Raw genomic sequence first — 8105 nt, forward strand, 5'->3', positions numbered from 1 at the left:
GGGAGTCTGCTTCTCCCTCTGACCCTCCTCCCTCTCATGCTCTCTGTCTCTCATTCTCTCTCTCTCAAATAAATAAATAAAATCTTTAAAAAAAAATAAAAAAATAAAAAAAATAAAACTTTATGTGCCATTTGGAGATATGCTAAACAGAAGACAGTGAAACAGTGTCCTGTTTTGACATCTTCCTACAGCAGAGTGCTCATGAATCTTGAGGCACGTGATCTATGAATTAATGTAGTCATTGAGCGATGGAGAGCTGATCCCAGGTCTGACCTGACTCACTGTGTGGCCTAAGACTGCCGCCCTTGTCCGGAGCCTGCTCATCTCTCAAGACAGAGTCGCGGGTCCCTCCCAGCTTTGACCGAAAGTGATCTGTTTAATTAAATGAAGTCTGAGTCAGTTCAATTCACTAGATTTCAAATGTGTATCTACACAGTGTCAGAAACTCATGGGTATATGGCCCATGTTCTCAGGGAGCTCAAAATAACACTTTATTCATTTAATTTTATTATTTAGTCTTGATCCTGCGTTGTTTTTAAAAGTGTTGGTAAAGTCAAAGAAGAGGACCTGAAATAATGTAGATCTGCTGAGGCACTAATTAGAGGACTCAGTCGCCACTTACAGAAATCTCTAGAACACAGTGCGACACAAAGTAAACCCAGAGTTCTACACCGAGAGGCCATGTCGGCTTGGCTGTGGGGGGAAGGGAGACTCAAAGGGGGTGAAAAGAGTCAGAGAACTTGTGTTTGGAAATTTGAGAACAGAGCCCACCTGAGCCTTCTCTGGCAGGAAAGAAAGTGGAAGTTTCCAACCTTAAGATGTAGGGAACAGAAATAATGGAAAGAATGACGCTAACCAAAAATGCCAAGGGCTGTGTGAGGCTCAAACTTAGGGAAGACAAAGAACAAGCTAAACGTCCAAAGATCCCATCACTGAGAGACAGTAAATCCTGCTCTGCTGTTAATGAGGAAAACCAGGCATCTCATGGCCTCTGGTGGCCAAGTCATCATGTCATGGTGACAGCCAGGTGCTTGTGTTTGGGGACTAGGGTGCCGAGCTGCCTTGAACCAGCAGCAGCAGAGGAAACAGAGCCCACCCTCCTTCAACCCACCAGGGGCTGTGGGCGCAGGGGCTCCCCACTTCCCAGGACCCTGGAAAAGGCGCTCCGGCCCTTTGGATGGTCCTTGGGGTGGAAGATGGATTTTCCAGTCCACTCCCCAGCTAATTCTGCCCTTTGCTATGGCCACAGAGCCCCCTGCTGGCTGCTACCTTGATGTTAATTTGACTGATAAAGGGAGCTCAGGAAGACTATTCAGAAATATTTGTGCATCCTAGTATCTCTGAAGTTTTTCCCTGTCACAGTTCCTGTCACGTTGGCGGTGCAAACACCCCTTTTGGCTAGCTGTTATGAGATGAATCCCCTCCCCACTCACAAACTCAGTTCATAAATTGAAGCCTTGACCTCCAGTACCTCAGAATGTGAGTGTAGTTGGAGATGGGCCCTTTAAAGAGGTAATTAAGGTCAAATGAGGTCATGGGGGTAGGTTGTACTCCAGTATGACAGATGTCCTTATAAGAAGAGATTAGGACATAAACAGAGGGGAGACCACATGAGGACACAGGGAGAAGACAGCCGTCTGCACGCCAAGGACAGAGGCCTCAGAGAAACCAATCTTGCCAATAGTTGATCTCAGACTTCAGCCTCCAGAACTGAGGAAATACATTTCTGATGTTCAATCCACCAAGTCTGTGGCATGTAATTATGGAAGCTCTTGCAAAGTAATATACTGGCCAATGGTCAAAAAGCTGGCATGTCCAAGTGCTGGTTTGGGTTAGTAGCCCCAGAAGCAGCCCGAGAGTCACCTCTAGAGATGCTCTCTGGGGTCTGGAAAGATACATCAGAGCAAAACCAGGACCTGGATGATGAGAAGATCCTGGGTGGCTGGCTGCCTTTATTATCACAAGTGCATATATTCAATTATATTTGTCAATTATTCCTCAATAAAATTGTGTGCGGGTGGTACAATTTGCTTAAAACAGGGCCCCCAACTGTGGCTATATATTTGAATCACCTGGAGAACTTTTAAACCCCTGACACCTAGGTTACACCCCAGACCAATGAAATCAGAATCTCTGGAGGATGAGACCCAGGCATAAATAATTAGTTAGTTCTCCACAGGATTCAAATACATATGCAGCCATGTCTGAGAACAGCTGTGTTACAGTATCTGAGCACGGATTATTGCTCAGTGTATCTCTTTGCTATGAGTCTTACCCTCTGAAATATGTATATCACACAGCGGCCCCATGACTTGCTCCGAAATTTATATAATGTATCGCATAATAGATTCATTCATTGCTTGAATTCTAGAGACAGTCAAAACTTTTTCTTTTTTTTGAAGATTTTATTTATTTATTTGACACAGAGAGAGAGACAGCAAGAGAGGGAACACAAGTCAGGGGGAGTGGGAGAGGGAGAAGCAGGCTTCCTGCTGAGCAGGGAGCCCGATGTGGGAATCGATCCCAGGACCCTGGGATCATGACCCGAGCCGAAGGCAGACGCTTAACAACTGAGCCACCCAGGCACCCCAAAACTTTTTCTTGTTTTCAATGCAAGATGAAAGAGAAAAATGTCTGGATCAAAATAAAAATAAAATAGTAACAATACAAAACAAATAAGGCGTGACATGGCATTTTGTCAAGAGTCTAAATTTCTGACAGTAACACAAACTCATATTTTTTGGTGACAAACATTTTTGCTGCCTTAACTCTTTAAGCCCCGGGCAGCTTTCAGCTAACTCCGCAGGTAAGTGTTCCTGATTCCCTTCCTTTTCAGGCTGTGTCAAAACGTCTTTAAGTAAAAAAGATGACTTGAAAGCTGTTAGACTTAATTAAAATAATGGCACAGTTGCAGCTTTTGCTTGGGACAGATTTTAACACAACCACATTTTTTTTTTTCCTGACACAACAGATTCCAACGATGGCCATAAACAAAGATTAGTCTGATGTTAGAGCATCTCCTTATAGCATTAAGCCATTTTTATCTGAAAGAAAACTTTCAAGAGGGGGAGCTAGTTAGCTAATGGATTACAGATTGTGACTGAAATTTTGCAGGAAGGAGATGCTTTCAGAGTTTAAGGAAAACCCTAAGAAAGCAGTGTTCCCATGTCCAATTTCTACCCCTGCCTTCCCTATAAGGCAGGCTGATTACTGAGGCTCTCACTCCAGCCCAGCAGGGTAGCTGATTAAGGCTTGATGAGCAAAAAGCAAATCGGATTTTTAATCATGTGTCTCACAGAAATGGAAGTACGAAAACCAAAAGAATTGCCATTACACTCATGCAATTTAAAGCAACTAAGGGACTAGGTGCTCACACACAAGCTCTGTGGTTATAGCCTTTGGACCTGGTTTGAGCAAAGCCATCAGTACTTTGACAATATCAAAACCAGCCTCTTAACACCTCCCTGCGGTGTAGCTCTTGTCTGCTAATAGGTGGTAATTCATAAGATGGGCTCAAAAGCATGTAGCGGCTAGACTCATTTGTTCTAAGAGGGGAGGATGACAAAGTTACTTTTCTCCCATTTTCTCTTTTGTCCTCCATTCCATCCCTCTCTCCCCACCCATTGCTTAAACCACCCTGGCACCTCCCTCCCTCCGTCTTCTGCCTGCATTTTTAAAAAATCAAGATCAACAACCATAGCTGCTTTTGTGGCTTTTCTGTTCATTTTTCATTTTCTCACTTGTTTAGAAAATAAATTCCACCCACACTCACACCTGTGCGAGCCCCCCCCCGCCCCTGCCCTAAGGAGGCAGGCGAGAGCGGCCTCTGAACAAACATCCCCAAGAGGGAAGATCATCATGAGTCTGTGTGAGTGTCTGTGTATGTGACAGTTAGTGTGAGTGTGTGTTTATTTGTGTGCGATGTGAATAGGATATACTAATCAATTGTTCATTGGTATCTAGATCAAGACAGATGCTCCCTGGTACATTCAACACACATTGACTATTTCATATGAACTCACACTCTGAACTGTGTTTGTATTTATGTGTACATATGCATGAACTATAAGATTACATTTTCTCATGTGTCCTAGAGCAGAGAATAAAAGAGAATACGCATCTCGCCTCACGTGGGCCTCCCCTGTAAGGCTGGTCTCCCAGCTAAGATGCTAAGATGGATGTGAGAGTTGATGCTTGTATCTGTTTGGCCAAGTTCAAAGCTAAGACTTAGAGTCTGAAAGAGCCAGATCTGAAGCTGGGCTGCACGACCTAACTTGGGTACACTGCTTAATCTCTCCATGACTCAGTTTCCTCATATCTGAAACAAGGGGAAATCTGTGTTTTTTGTGTGGATTGAGATACTATGTGTAAAATGGAAGCCATTCCTATATGCGTGTAAGTGTGCACTGTGTAATATAAACATAGAATTGGGAAAGTACTTTCTTGTACACTTGTCTTGAATTTGTTAGCCATCTGGGCTGTCCCTTGTGATCTCCCAAGTGTCCTTTTCTAACATTCCAATAGCAGGGAGTTTGGTTAATACAGGTCGGGTGTACAGCTGTGAGGCCTGGGCTACCACCCAATATTCATTGCACATTATTGAGCATCTTTCGTAAGGCAGAAGCTAGAGAATGACATGCTTGTAGGAAAGAAATGAGAAGAAAGGCAGAAGAGGTAAGTCTAGCTCCAGATCTGGGAGCAGCTACAGTGGCTTGGAGGGCAGGGAGGATGCAGGCTTGTGGACCCCGGAAGCTGACGCCAGGTGCACATGGCGGGGTTCCTGCCATCACGTGCTTGTATTCAGAACCACAGCTTAGACACGGATTTTAAAGTGAAAGAAACTTGAGACAAAGCACTTATTGTACTTGCTGCTCACTCACTAAGCCCCAGATTCTTTATCTATAAGATGGCAGATAGCCACATCGTGCTTTCTAAGGGAAAGTGGTGGAAATTGCACTGAATGGAGGATAGAAACCACCTACCTCGGTGCCCCATACAACTTGCTGCTTCCTAAATGTCAGGTTCCTTCTCGCCCTCCATTCTCCTCTCACCTTTTCCTTCTAATCCTCCTTCTCTTCCCTCTGTCCTCTCATAATCCTAGAACATCCAAAGCCAAAGACCTGGAGAAATTATCCTCCCTGTGTTCTCCATCATGGGTCTGAACATGGTAGTGGTCACAGGGGAAGAGACTGGGTCACTGAATGAAGCTCATGCAGAATGTGTGTGGGTGGGGGGCACTCATGAACATTATGATGCATCAGCCAGACTGTCCCTCATTGAGGGCCAGGGCAGGCGAATCAGTGGGCAGCCTTTCAGAGACTGCCTTGGCTGCAGAGAGCTGGCCCCAGATGGTGCTTCCTCTGAGGGGATCCACGTGCGTGACTGGTCCATAGCAGGGGTTGGGTATGGGGATGAGTAATAAGACTCTAGCCATCTCAACCCAAGTCAGAGACTCTTCTGAAGGGCCATTTTAGCTCACAAGATCCCCATAAGAGACATGAGGCTGTCCTGGGTCTTCAATGAAGCTTGGTCCTCCCTCTGCCCACCCTTGCTCCCTTTTTCTCCCTTCCATAGGTGCGGATCCCAAGACACATCTTGATAAACTCCCTTCATGCTAAACTAACAGACTCAGCTTCCCGAGAACCCAACCTCAACAGGGGGTCACAGAAACTCAGTCCCTCTGCACACACTGTTTCTTCAATGTGCATGGTTACAACAAGAGACATACCCACAGGGGGTGAGAGCCCCGCCTGCCCTAGGTGGAGACTGGCTGCTACACACAGAATTTTTTTCAAGCAAAAGTGCTGGTGGATTCTGAGGCAGAGATAGGACTTTGTCCTGTGGGGTGGCAGTCACATATGGGTAGAACTCCAGTAGAACTATAAGTATGTTTATTCTGCTTTTGTACAATTCTCATTCCTACCAGTGATGACTAGTCAGAGAGAGATAGATGCTTTCCACTCCAGAGTCCTCATGTCCCTTTCTCTCAGCTTTATCCGAAGGATACGGATGGAAAGACTGCATCCCAACTTCTCTTAGGATGATTAGTCTTTGGTTTTGACAGGTCTTCCCAAGGACAGAACAAAGACAGACATGATGAGGGTGGGGTTGAGGGTTCACCATGGATCTTTATAAATAGAAGGGGGTCCAAGCCCACTATGAAGATGGGCTTTAAAAATGAACTAACTACTAGGTAGGTGCCACCCATGAGACTTGCTTGGGGGGGCTGATGAAGGACTTCATCCACTTCCCACTAAAATGAGTTCCTGGGAGAAGTGGGTTCTATGTTTAAAACTGAAGAGTTACACAACTGTCTTCTTGTCTAGGACAGCTGAGGAAGCTGTAGGTGATAGGACTGTTTTTTTTACCTTTTAGAACCTAACCTTGTTTGCACAATGGGGAGCTCTTTCCTCTTGCCTGGTGATGTATTCAGTGGGGCTGTCCTGGTAACAACCTCAGAAGTAGACAACAGTATCCCCCTTCTACAGATGCGAACACTGAGGCTCAGAGAGATTGCCTGACTCGTGCACAGGCACACAGAGGAAATGCAGCACTGTGATCTGCTGCTAGACAGTCAGCTGGCTCTTTCTCTCTTAACCTCCACAGCACAACAGCACCCACTCAACAAGTGTTATCGAAGACTGCAGGTGCCATATGTCAGGCCACAGCAAAAAGGCAGCCCCTGGGCATTCCTTCCGTATTTGGGAAACGCCAATAGAGAACACTGTCCGGCCAATGTGATTAGCCTGGTTTGGGGTAGGACTATGAGGAATGTGTGATGCCCCAGTGGCCTGAATCCAGGGAACTGCTAATCAGGAGGGCAGTGTAGAAGTTTCGGGTGCCCCAAGTGGAACTGTGTAAAGGCTAACCCACCCCAGAACCACCTGCAGCTGCCATTACCATTAACGAGCGTGGCTTATGTGTGAGTGCCCCGTGTGACTCTCCAGAGGGAAGAGGGGCCTGGCCGTTCCAGACCACCGAGTCCTCGCAGCTGTGCCCCTGCCTTTCAGAAGTGCACATTGCACCAATCGACAGCCCTGCCAGGGACACAGACCCGAGATGTACAAAAGCACCAGTATTCCTCTAGCATCTATCCAGCAAACGGAGATGACATTGAGAAACGAATGGTCATCGCAAGTTTCACTGACTCAGAAACAGACACGGTGAAAGCGCACGCCTTTGTCAATGTTCTTCCCGCTCAGTCTCTATTTAGGTATATTGTTTACTATTTAAGCGCTGATTAATTTACATGTTTTTCTTTTTCTCTATGACTCACAATTACTCCACGGAAAGTACAATTTACGAAAATGCAACATTAACTAAATAGGATCGGTGTAAACATAATGAACCCACGGGAAGATGGGTTTTACTATTTGCTCAATGAATGGTATTCAGTATCTCTAAATTAGATGGAACAATGTCCATGACTTCTGGGAATACTTAAGGAAATGAAAGCCAGAAACGAGTGTGCTAGTTTTTCTCAGATCCAAACAGTTGTTACCGCTTTCCTGTACTCCCTGCTTATCAGTAAATGCAAGCAGATCTTTGGAACTTTTTGCCTCTAAAAGACAAAGAAGACAGATGATTTCATGTGCCAGGCTTACATGGAATGCGCCCACCCCCCCAAGCACTTCCCGGGGGAGGTGAAGGCCAAGCTCTTTCCCTCAGTAAGCGTCAGTGCAGGGGCTCAGCCTAGAAGGAGAATCAGCAAAGATGCCGCCCCGCTGCTCCCTGCTCAAGAATGTGTGGCATGGCTACGGTGGAATCCCTGCCTTAGGGATGAGCAAGCTGAGGTCTGGAGAAGCTAAAGGTCTACGGTGAGCAACTGCTGGAGAGAGAACCCCAAACCAAGGCAGTCTCCCTAAAAAGCCTGTGTCTGCCCCACGCCGTCTCAGACCTTTCTGTCAGCTGGACGCGACCCGCACAGACAGCCGGCCGCCCCGCGTGTGGGAGCCCCTCCGTTCCCACGCCACACGTGAACGCACACTTACTAAAAGGCTTTTGCTTCCCGTCGTTTGTTTTCAAATCCTGAACATCAGTGTAACAGCAGCCTCTGTCTTAGGAGATGGTTAGGAAGCCGTTCTCACTCTGGACTTCCAGTTGCA

Source organism: Mirounga leonina, unplaced genomic scaffold (genome assembly GCF_011800145.1).
Source record: "Mirounga leonina isolate KUSES-001 unplaced genomic scaffold, KU_Mleo_1.0 Mir_118, whole genome shotgun sequence".
In the NCBI taxonomy this organism is placed as follows: domain Eukaryota; kingdom Metazoa; phylum Chordata; class Mammalia; order Carnivora; family Phocidae; genus Mirounga; species Mirounga leonina.